This window comes from Gigantopelta aegis, unplaced genomic scaffold (assembly GCF_016097555.1).
Source record: "Gigantopelta aegis isolate Gae_Host unplaced genomic scaffold, Gae_host_genome ctg1716_pilon_pilon, whole genome shotgun sequence".
NCBI lineage: Eukaryota > Metazoa > Mollusca > Gastropoda > Neomphalida > Peltospiridae > Gigantopelta > Gigantopelta aegis.
The window spans coordinates 28,486-40,017 of NW_024532777.1; the positions used below are offsets into that span (position 1 = coordinate 28,486).

General features: G+C 35.1%; 2 pseudogenes; one reads left to right on the forward strand and one right to left on the reverse strand.

The window, feature by feature from the left end:
- Positions 1 to 2,699: 2,699 nt before the first annotated feature.
- Positions 2,700 to 7,125, reverse strand: LOC121391091 (annotated as a pseudogene).
- Positions 7,126 to 7,465: 340 nt separating this feature from the next.
- On the forward strand, positions 7,466 to 9,294 carry LOC121391092 (annotated as a pseudogene).
- Positions 9,295 to 11,532: the final 2,238 nt, after the last annotated feature.

Sequence of the window (11,532 nt, forward strand, 5' to 3'; positions counted from 1 at the left end):
ACAAATAGATATGATATGTGAACATAGAAAATACCTAACCCGCAACAAATTTAGACGCTTGCGTATAAATTGTTGCTATGCAGCCTCTTAAAAAGAAAGCTATTAAATTCATCTGTATAGAGATCACTGATTGACCTTCATGAATACCAAATAAATTGACTTCCTGCTCAAGATGGATCGTAGGTTTCTACACAAGCATTTGTTCAAAAATTCACTTGTCGCTTAGGTACCATTTTCGTAATAATCATATGTTTTAGTTACTCTAAAAGTAAAGTACATAGCTGTTTACCTGGAATCAAGGTTCTATCAAAGGGGGTTACCTCTCTCCAAGGTTTTCTATAATCATATGCAGTAAAGTGGTTGTTACCTGTTTCTCTGTTCTTTTTCTGCTGATAATGATCTGCCTTCTTTTAGTCTCCATTTCTTCTCTCCTAAGTACAGCTAGTCCTTCCTCAGTCATCAACAAAAAATATCAAGGCCAATATTAGCTATATCTAACACACTCTCTCCTGGGAGCCAACGTGGACCATAATGATAGGTAAGTAAAATGAGAGGTACCCACGTCAAATAGACTGTATCCTTTTTCTGTACCTATCCATAGAAGTGCCATTAGAAGACGATAAGTGGTGAAAGAATGGCTGAGTTAGGGGTGGAGACAAGGGAGTGAACCGTGAGAAATGAGAGATAAAATATGATGATAAGGTAACCTTCTAAGGCCCCAGGCGATCAATGTATAATTAATATTCAATCGACTTAATGATACTTGTTACCGATGTAGAGTTCTCCAGTTGGAACAAATGTCAATGTAACAGGTTGTCCATCAACCACACCCCCTAAACCACGCCCCCACACAGACACCCATTCAAACCACCACAGTGGCCATCATAGAAATGATCTTTTTCTTCAGTAGTTACAACCAATAAATCCAAAACCAGGACCATCTGCTGTACCAATAGATACATCTTGTCCAGTACTTATAAACTGATGTCTTGCAGATATTGGAATGAGTCATTGGGGGTTATAAGAAGGCGTGGCTATTCAAGCCCCACCCCTTTGGTCCACTAATCCAGCTCGCCAAGCTATTGAGAGAATAGTACCTTTGACTTCTGATACAAAATTAATAGCAGTGTCATTCTCATCAGCGTGGGTGGAGCCTTATATCAAGGCTATACAATCCATCATTAGTACCAATCAGAGATATTTGTTAGAGAGAGAAACTGCAGCTGTTAAGACTTGCTCACATTCTTGAGTTATCCCAAGTTACTGAAACATCACAACTGAAACAAGAGAGATGTCAAAAAATAACTTTAAATATAATGTTCATAATAATATGTGTATTTTACCTCCTTTATACAATAAATGCCATAGTGGTTGTAACATGGGTCAGTTAAAGAAGGTATGTGTATTAAAGTACCCATATTAGTACATTACATATGTACTAATACAAATACATCTATTATACATACAAATGCACAATGTGTTTATTGTATGGCACATCAAACAATGTATGGACATGTTGTTAAACATGTGTTTCACTTACTAGTCTAGAGCTGAATGAGTGCAATTCAACAACACAATCTCTTCATTAACAATATAAACAGATTATCTTGATCCAACATCGCTAGTCTGCTAGAATTAGTAATATTTTAAATCTAAATAGTCGCTGATATTCATGTAATGGACCTGTGTGAAGATGTTTTTCCAAAACCATTATAAAATAAAGATTTGTTGTGCAAGAAGCCACACCCCTTCTGTACCATCTACTCGACCTGTCACAACTTGTTGATAGTTTGTGAGATAGTCAGTGTAACACAACACCGTCAGCAAACTCATTGTCAGCGTAAGTCCATTTCTTGTGTGATCCCATTCAGTGTATGGATTGTCGTAAAAATGAATTGGAGGTGGTGCCTTTTGTGATGCAGGCTATAAGGAAAAAGATGTGCTAACAACTAACACTTTAAAACTACAATTCTCAACATTAGATTTTCTTTAATTCAACACTTCACACCTGTCTCTACTATAATATTGACCATTTCTTTTTGTCTGTCCATCATCTATCCATCAATAATCTATTAATCTATTAAAATTTTACTCACTATATTGGTTTAGTGGGAGGTAATTCGTGCACTAAATACAATTTCATTTGGCACCATAATAGCTACATAGAGTGCAGACACAAGGACACACACGAGAAGATACATAACAACGAATAATTTACAAAGTACAGCTACCAGTTACTTTAATATTACTTAAACAACAGCCTTCAATTCCAACACTCATCGTCCAATTTATCTTCATCTCTCCCTCGTTGTTTAAACTTCAGAAAAGAAGAAGGATGAGATGCCAGCCATTTTCGATATAACATAGCCCGCTCCCAGAGCGTTGTATCCTTGGTAACAGTAACTGTTCCGGATTGTATTTATGTCCGTGTCTTCAAAACTCGTCGTCTCCGCTATATCTCCAATATGTACAAACTCTTCTTGTGGGTTTCCCCTTCTTCTAGAAGCTGGAAAAACTCTAGCAGCCTCCTGCAAAGCAATTGAATCCGCCATGATACGGAGCTTGATGAAATAACGGCGTGGTTACATTTATGGGTGTGGCTCACTTATTTTGAGTTTTGATAATTAATATAAATAACAACAATAATTAACTTTATTATCAAGACTTATGGCTTCTATAAAATTTAGTTATTAGTTGGTTTATTTTGAGTCTTCTAAATTTTTGCGGTTTTCTCGTTTGATGGTTTCCTCATAAGATGTGACAATGTTTTGATATTCTATTGATAAATCTGACAGCTCTGGTAACTATATGTCAAAAACATTAAGAGAATTATAATGACTCATGTAAAATATTATTTTTTTAAATTTATTATAGTATGCAATAAATGAGAGTTGACCTCAGGTAGTGCAAACTATTCTATTAATATGATAATCTATTTAGCCTGGCAATTATTGGCAGGCTTTGATACAAACCAGTGTCTAAATCATTATATCCAGGAATGTCAAGTCAGATAGTTTCTCAGTTATAATAGACTATTCCAAAAATCAGAGTAGGGAACAAAACTGTTTCTAATATAATAATATTATTATAATAATTACCTGATAATTTTGAGCTAAATACACACCACATAGACCTCCTAAACTAAGTCCTACCTATATTAATTGAAATAAAAAAGACCATTATTCTTAGCACAACACTATCTTACCAACCAATGAACTAAACCCAGGCTTCACCATAGTTTATCTCAATAAACGGACATACACGGAGACGTGTCTAAAACTTGTATAGAAATGTAATGGGAAAAATTTTTCCGTATACTAAGCGGGCAGTGAACGAAAATATCCTGAACTTTTCCTTTTTTTTTCAGATCCGTACACGTGTTGCCAAATGTATGCATCAAGATTTCACTGGTTTCTCAACCAAATATATTCCTGTTATTAAGAGATATGGTAACAAAATTTATTCTAAACCAACTGTCCATCCTTTTTTATTATTACAGGTAGTAGCTCTGGCTAAAGACGATTGAAATTGAGCGAAATAAAATATTGAGAATCAATCGACTATGATCCACAATTAGAAGCTGCAAGACTAAATCAATTAATAAACTGTTTGATGTAGGTGTGTTAACTTTGTATGTCCTCCCACAGTACTGATTGCCACTAGATGTAGTGCACTGTGAGTGGCAGGATCAGTTAGGATCCCCCGACATTTACAAACTGCTGCAGAGCACTTTTATCTTTTTCCAGGATCTTTATTGTACATCTTTTCGACCTCTACGTGGATTTATGGGGTGTGACTTATAGAAGAGTGGATGTGGTGGTCAATCAAGGAAATAATCTGTACCCACGGCAGGTCAATTAAATTAATGTCTTGTATTACTTAAGAACTATGTCATACATCTAGGTATTAGATCCACCCACTGTAGTATTACCTTCATTGTTAGAACGGGTGTGGTCAGTCTAAGAGTAAACCCCTGTATTGGACATTAATAATGATAATCCTGAGGGGACATATCTATATAATACATAAATTAGAATTATTACATTGATGATGTAATTTTGAACCAAACCCTTTAATTACTTGTTAAAATAATACTACTATTTTAGTGGAAATATTCCTGTCAATGGCCCTTATTAGCCGGTCACACTTTCTCTCTCTTATCTCCCTCCTCTTCCTCTTAAGGGACAGGAGTACATAGAATTGTCTTTTTCTCTTTTTCTCATAATGAGCCTCTACCAATTACACCCATTAACGCATACAGGATCATGGTAAGTATGACAGTCACATGATTTCAAGACCAAGTCATGTGATTAATCTTGATTACCTCATTATAGGTTAGATCAACGACATTAGCATGCATCAATTTTCTCTCTTCATTCTGATCTTTCTCCTTTAACTTTTGCTTCTTTCAAACATTATGGGATGAAACAGTTCGTTGTTTATGGATACATTAGGTAAGGGATAAACTCAGAGATATAGCTGTACTCTCCCTCTCAAATACACACACACACATAAGGTGTTCCTGAACCAGTTTACCGAAATGGAAAAGCTACCTACGTCTCGTCAGTTGGTACAGAAAGCAATAAAAGAAGCCCGTAAAAATCGTTTCAAAGATTTACTAACTATAAGTCATTTATTGAAAACAAACGTACATTAATAATTGGTCATTAGTTTCTGTGATATAATTTATAATGTTGGTGATAGGGTTGTCGTCATGGTAACCCATTTACTCAACTATCTGTTACAGTTTTTTCATCCTAGTTATATTATAAAAATAAATAACTTTATAATTTATAACTTACTACTTTGGATGCCGATATCTTCACAGTTACCTTTCTCCATTTTGTCTAACAACTTTATTAGAAATAGGGTCTCTCCTCTTCGTTAGTACTAGCTATTTTAATCTCTTCTTTCTCACAGTGTGCTTTATTTCTTTTTATTTCACTTGCTTTGCTCTCTACTTTTTTTTCTCCAATTTGGAGGACAGCTCCTAACCTTAAACTAACCTTCTTGTACCTATTGACATAGCAGCACAATTATGTTAACATTAAATTAGAGCCTGTTAAGATTGCATTAACTACAAGTTATAATGGTGTTAAGAGATGCGTTAACAATGTGTTACCATTACCTCAGGGTCAGTATGTTGTTCAGTTGAATTTCTTGATTTGGTTTGAAAGAGCACAAATGTTTAGCAGCTGCTTTAGTTTTATTAATATTATAAAGAGCTATAGCATATTGAGATGAACTAGAGGATTGTCACTAAGGAAATAAATGGATGCATAAATTAATATATGGACATATAAAATAGATAACGGACACATTAAATAGTATGACTATAATATTCTTACTCATTTATTTCTATAGATTGTTCATATGCTTTAAGTGAATTATCTGTGTCTTGTAAATGTGCTAGACAAACTAAATAATAGATAGATACATGAAGATTATGAACAAATGATGACAGGTTTACCGCCTAATAGCATTAATATATCTGAATTTTTTGGCTGTAGTTGTTGACCTGCTCTTAGAAAATGAAATGCAGATGCATATCTATTCTTTATTAAGAAAACTAAATGAAGAGTAATAGTGGGAGGAGCTTGTTATGGTTGCTAGGATACTGAAACATTGCCAGGTGGACAAGACTAAATTATAAAGAATTTTCCACTCAAATGGAGCAAGATAGTTAGCTCGTTTCAGACAGCTAATAGCCTGTATAAAAATATTTCAATATTACAAAGTTGTTCACTGAATTAGAATACATTCTTACTGCTACGAGCTTCTTTTTGCCATAGAAACACAAACCAACATTGTTCCAAATGATGAGGTGATTCAGGACTAGTCTGAGCTGCTAATACGATATATTTGGATAATGCCACATCGTAATCACCATGTAACTGAATTATAGAACCAGCTGCTAAAATTGCCTGACATAATTAATTTAGAATGTAATTTTGTTCATTAAATAAACAGGTGTTACTTTGGTAATTGGTAGGGTCAAAGGTCAGTGCACTGCCAAGACACTCAAATGCTTTTTGGGATGCCCCCATCTAAATATAATTAATATATTACAATATAAGAGGAGTTGACTCTTTACCTCTAGATGTAGTAATCCTAATGTTGCTAATAATTCTGAGTCTTCAGGATAAGGTCTGATACAATAGATGATATTTTACTCTATAGCAGTATTAACTAAACTTTACTGCACGGACGATATATATCAGTTGCTTTAGGTAGATCTTCTAATAGGAGATAGACACGACCTAATTGTGTGTATGTAATAGACTGTGGACTATTTGTAGAAGCTTGTGAGAGAAAGTCTAAAGCCTAAAGAGCAAAGGAAAGAAAGTTCCCATTTATTTATTTGAATGACAATATCACCTTCTCATAATCCTTTAAATGGAATATAACATACTCCTTTATTGTGTATACCTCCTATTGTAATATAATAACTATTAATAACTGGAAAAGAACCACACCTACCCAATCATTTGGTTGTAAAGATTCCACTTCTACATAAGCATCTAGAGATGCTTTATATTGTCCAAGGAGAAATCTATATATAAAACATATAGTTACTATAGCACAAGCAATCCTGATTTCCATAGCAACAACAGTAGTCAGTGTCATGACAAACTTAGCAAGATATTCTTACAATGATCTTGCAACTTGTTTTTGTTTGATGTTGGCAGGATTATTTGGATTAAGATGAACAGCACGTTGGAAATGTTCGAGGGAGTCCTGGATGGAACCTTCTTGTCGCAAGATAAGACCTATATTATAATAGTATATAACCTGTATGAGAGGATGTCCCTATATTACCTTGTACATAAACTGCATTTCACAGAATCCATTTGTCTCTAATAATAACTCTCTGATCAATACCTGTAATGGGAAAATGTTAAGTTATATAGTATATTAGGATATTGGACCTTGCATGTCTCAAAATCTTTACGTATGTAATGAAGATGAAGAAGCCAATTCTTACGCTCAAATAATGGAATCTCTGGAGCTGCAAAATAAGGACAAATCAGCTCCACCCACTTACGATAAGTTTTAATTGGATACCTTTGCTCCCTGTAATAACTGTTCTTGTCTTCTGTTGATCCAGTGATCTCTTTTGTGCATGTTGTGGTGATTGTACTTCTCCTAAATTCTGGAGACCTTCCTCTCTGGTACCGAAGTAAGTGCAGTCTCTCTCTTCATTCATGTTTATTATTCAGATCACGTGAGCAAAGTATTGGAGCGGGAAAATTGGAAATATAAAAAGCGTTACACGTGGGGTACATTGTAGAATGGAGAAGACAGGGTTACAAGAGTTGTGTGAGGCATTGCCTCCATCTTCATCTTCTCTCGTAATGTAGAGGTCTATCAAAAATCCTTGCAGGTTTAGATTTTCTATACCATATTGTTTTTTCCCAGTGATGTCTTTTCTTCAGTACAATGTCATCATCAATATTGAAGACTCATGTTTAGAGAACTGTTACTTCAAAAAGGTGCTGTTTTTGGAGACTTTATAATGACAGAATTTTCAGACCCTATTTTACAAGAGCACATTTTATCTGTCTCAATAACAGATAATCCACCAGAACTTCAGGTACATCTACCATTTTGTACACACAACATTCTCTCTCCTCTCTCTCTCAGCTGATAAATTTCTCATCTATGCGATTGTTAATTCACATCTTTCAGTTAAATGAGGATGGACCAGCTCAAGAGGAGGTAGAGGGAAGAGAGTAATGTTTACAGCAGCTACACACTGGTTCCTACCAAAACAGTTGAGAAATGGATGAATGAATGGATGGATAGACAGAGACCAGATAGATAAATTGACACATAGAATATTATAATAGATTTTATATAGCTGAATTTCATGGATTATGGGAGAATTTAATTTATGACTTGGACATCAAACTCAAGGTAAATTATTGACTATACAAATATCATTATTGTATCTCATAGCTATTATGTTATGCAGAAACAACACTGCTCTTCTCAGACAAGTTAGAAAACACACACGCACACATATTTATTAAATGTTCTTCCTCCAAGAGGAGTAGATGCTAATATTATTTCATGGAACAGAGTAGTTCTTCTCCATGGTCAGTTTAGTCTATCATCTCTCCTATAAATCACTATATATAATTAGTCCTCCTGGTACTGGGAAAACTTCACTCTGTAAGGCATTAGCACAGAAGTTGTGCATAAGATTATCTGAAAGGTATTATATATATGTGTGTGTGTGTGTGTATTAATAATGTATTATATCAATGTATTAGGTATCCATATGGTCAACTGGTTGAGATTAATAGTCACAGTTATTCTCTAAATGGTTTTCAGAAGTAAAAAGAATATTTGTTAATTTATTTGTCTATCCCTCTAACGTATGCATCTATATGTCCACTAATTCATCATAATAGAGTGGTAAGTTGGTTCAAAAAATGTTCCTCAAAGATTCAAGAATTAATTGATGACCCTGACGCATTAGTGTGTGTACTTATTGATGAGGTCAATACAGTAAAGTCCCATGCTGACTGTTTATATCTCATTTTTTCAGGTTGAGAGTCTAACAGCTGCACGTACAGCTGCTATATCAGGTGCTGAACCCTCTGATGCTATCAGAGTTGTTAATGCCGTTGTTTAACAAAATTGATCAGATCAGACGTTATCCTAATGTGATTGTACTGACTACATCAAATGTAAACTGGTGCTATTGATCTTGCATTTGTAGACGTAAATAATAGAGTATAGATGTGAATGTACATAGAGTATACATGTAAGTAATGTTGGTTTCTGTCATAGAGCCGATATTAAACAATATATTGGAATGCCTTCAGTAGCTGCTATTTTTCAAATATATCATTCCTGTATTAAAGAGTTAATTAGAGTGGGAATCATTACACCTGTACAACAGACATTGGATTTGAGGTCAGTACTTACCACAGGTGACCTAGGATAGCTACCATTAATAAGCTCTAGACCAGTGAAGATCATACTTTTTAGAGCTCTTGAAGTGATGCGTTTTTGTTGAAAATGATGCCACAAGACTAAGTCTACAATTGAGAGATATTGCTCAACAAAGTCAAGGACTTAGTGGCAGAACTCTACGCAAAGTTACCATTTTTAGCTCATGCCCTTTATAGTCAGGTATACTACAGCAATAGTAGTATATATTGTAATGATAGTTATTCTATGTAGAGAAGAACTTTGTCTCTAGAGGAATTTCTAATTGCATTAAAGAAAGCTGTTTTTAAACAATTTTCAGAGAGAGAGGATCTTAAAAAGTGCTCATGTTAACCTTCTCTCTTATTTAGCCTTTCCTAGTTCGAATAAGTCCAATTAAATTGTGACTTTAAAAATTAATACATGTACAATAATTATTATCGCAATGAGTTTTAAACCCTTAATATACTCAGTTAATTACAGTACAGAGTATAGATTAATGCTATCATGCACCAAACAGCACAGAGGTTCTCAGGATACACATAAACTCTTACTCGAACAGCCATACGAACATTGTCACCACGGCAACTAATGATGTCTCCACCCACAGTAGAGCTAAGGTATGAAAACATATCATGACCATATTTGGAAGTTATCATTCCTACTTGAGACATGTTACGAATATCTTGTGTCCACAAGTATGAGCAAATTGAATGGGAAATCCTTTAAAGGTGTGGCCCTCAGGAACATATCGTCTTATAGCTTCTTGGAATTCCTCTACTCCCATATTTTTACCCTCTCGCCTTTCCAGTTCATATGAGGATAATGCAGGTCCTAACAGGTAACTGAGATTTAGTGTCCCATTGAGTCGGTAATCCACAATCCTAAGAAGGTACAATAATATATAAATTTATGATGTCTATTTGTAAGTGGTCTTTGCATGAAGTAAGAGTAACTGTTGTGTGCATACTTGTGGGTGTGGTCTACTTACCATTCGGTGTTGAGTAATCAAAGCTTGTAGTTCTTGTTCCAATCTGAGCTTATTAAATCTCCATTGAGTTTGACTTGATAAAATAGGAGGGATAGATTGATTCTGGTCCCTAAATAATCAACCATTAATTAAATAGTTATTGATAGTTATTAAATAATGTACATGTTTCCGTTCAATGATTGTTTGAAGAGCATCTCTGTTCAAGATTTCCACAGTGCTCTGTGATGTAAATCAAATTGACATGTTAATATATTATCTGATGGTTGAATATTAGCGTAAAACGAACAATGGTTAAAAACACATCCTATAGTACGATATGGATGTGTGGGCGGAGTCACAGCAGTCCCAGCCTGTATATCAGGATCATAAGCAGGATGAAAAAATCTAGTAAAATATATTGTAGTAATGTAATGTATTAGAAGTGTCTTTTGTGTCACCTTGCTCCTGTTAAACTCTCCCAGAAGACAACGGAGCCATCCATGTTACAAGTCATTACCCATGTATGTGCTAATCCTTTGACCTTTGTCCCCATACAAATATAGGCATTTAATCCATAACCCAATAATAGGGAACATAATAGGATAGCATGATCTTCACATGACTGAATAGGAAAAGGAAGGAATTCATATGTTTATCAATTTATCTACATTCTACTCTTACCCCAGATCCTGTAGCAAGTACACTATGGCGACTCCTCCAAGCATCCTCACCCACACTTTTCTCCTCCTACACTGACAACATTATGATACTTGATCAGACTCACAAACCTTGCAGCATGACGTGGACCGTCAAGCAATCGACCTACTCTCAATGGCTCAACAAAGTCACATACCAACTTGACTCTCTCCCTTCTCATTCTCTGCAAATATTTTCACTAATCTTTGTGAATGTTCTGTCTCATACTAATGTACTCCTGCCACCATTGTTTAGCATAAAGCAACAAAATAACCGTTTCTTCTCCTTGTTTTCTGATGCTCCAACTTCAACTGAGCTTCTACAATATCTTTATCAATACAACAACCTTTCCCCCGAGGGAACAACTCCACTGCAGATCAAGGACTCCTGGTGGTACCCGCCCATCCACTTTCAGTCCTGTTAAACTCAATTGATTTGGATATTCTGCCACTAGATGATCCCAGTACTGGACGCCAGTCAATTTCTGCTGTACCTACTAACTCAGTATCTCCTTGAGGTGATGTTTCAGTGAGTACCAATTTGTATGGGATCAGCTAATATCAACATATCAGGAGGTGTTTTACCCTCAGCTGAGTCCATAATTCCAACAAAATGGCTTCATTGAATTCTGGTTCACATGTGCATGGAACTGGTGCTGAATGGAAACGCTGACCACAAAAATGTATGTGTAATTTAAAAGTGGGGTGTGGCGGTGGGAGTGGCTCTGATTGAGACGTAAGGTGATCTATAAACGCTTTTCCTTCCTTGATTTGTAAATAAATATATTGCCCCAGGTTTACCTATGTAATAAATGTAGTAATTAATTAATATATTTAAAAGTAAATTACCATTTCTAGTGTGCTTTATAGAACTACTTTCTCCTTCAGTTTTAATTGGAGGACTTGATTGATGTCTTCTTCCTTTTT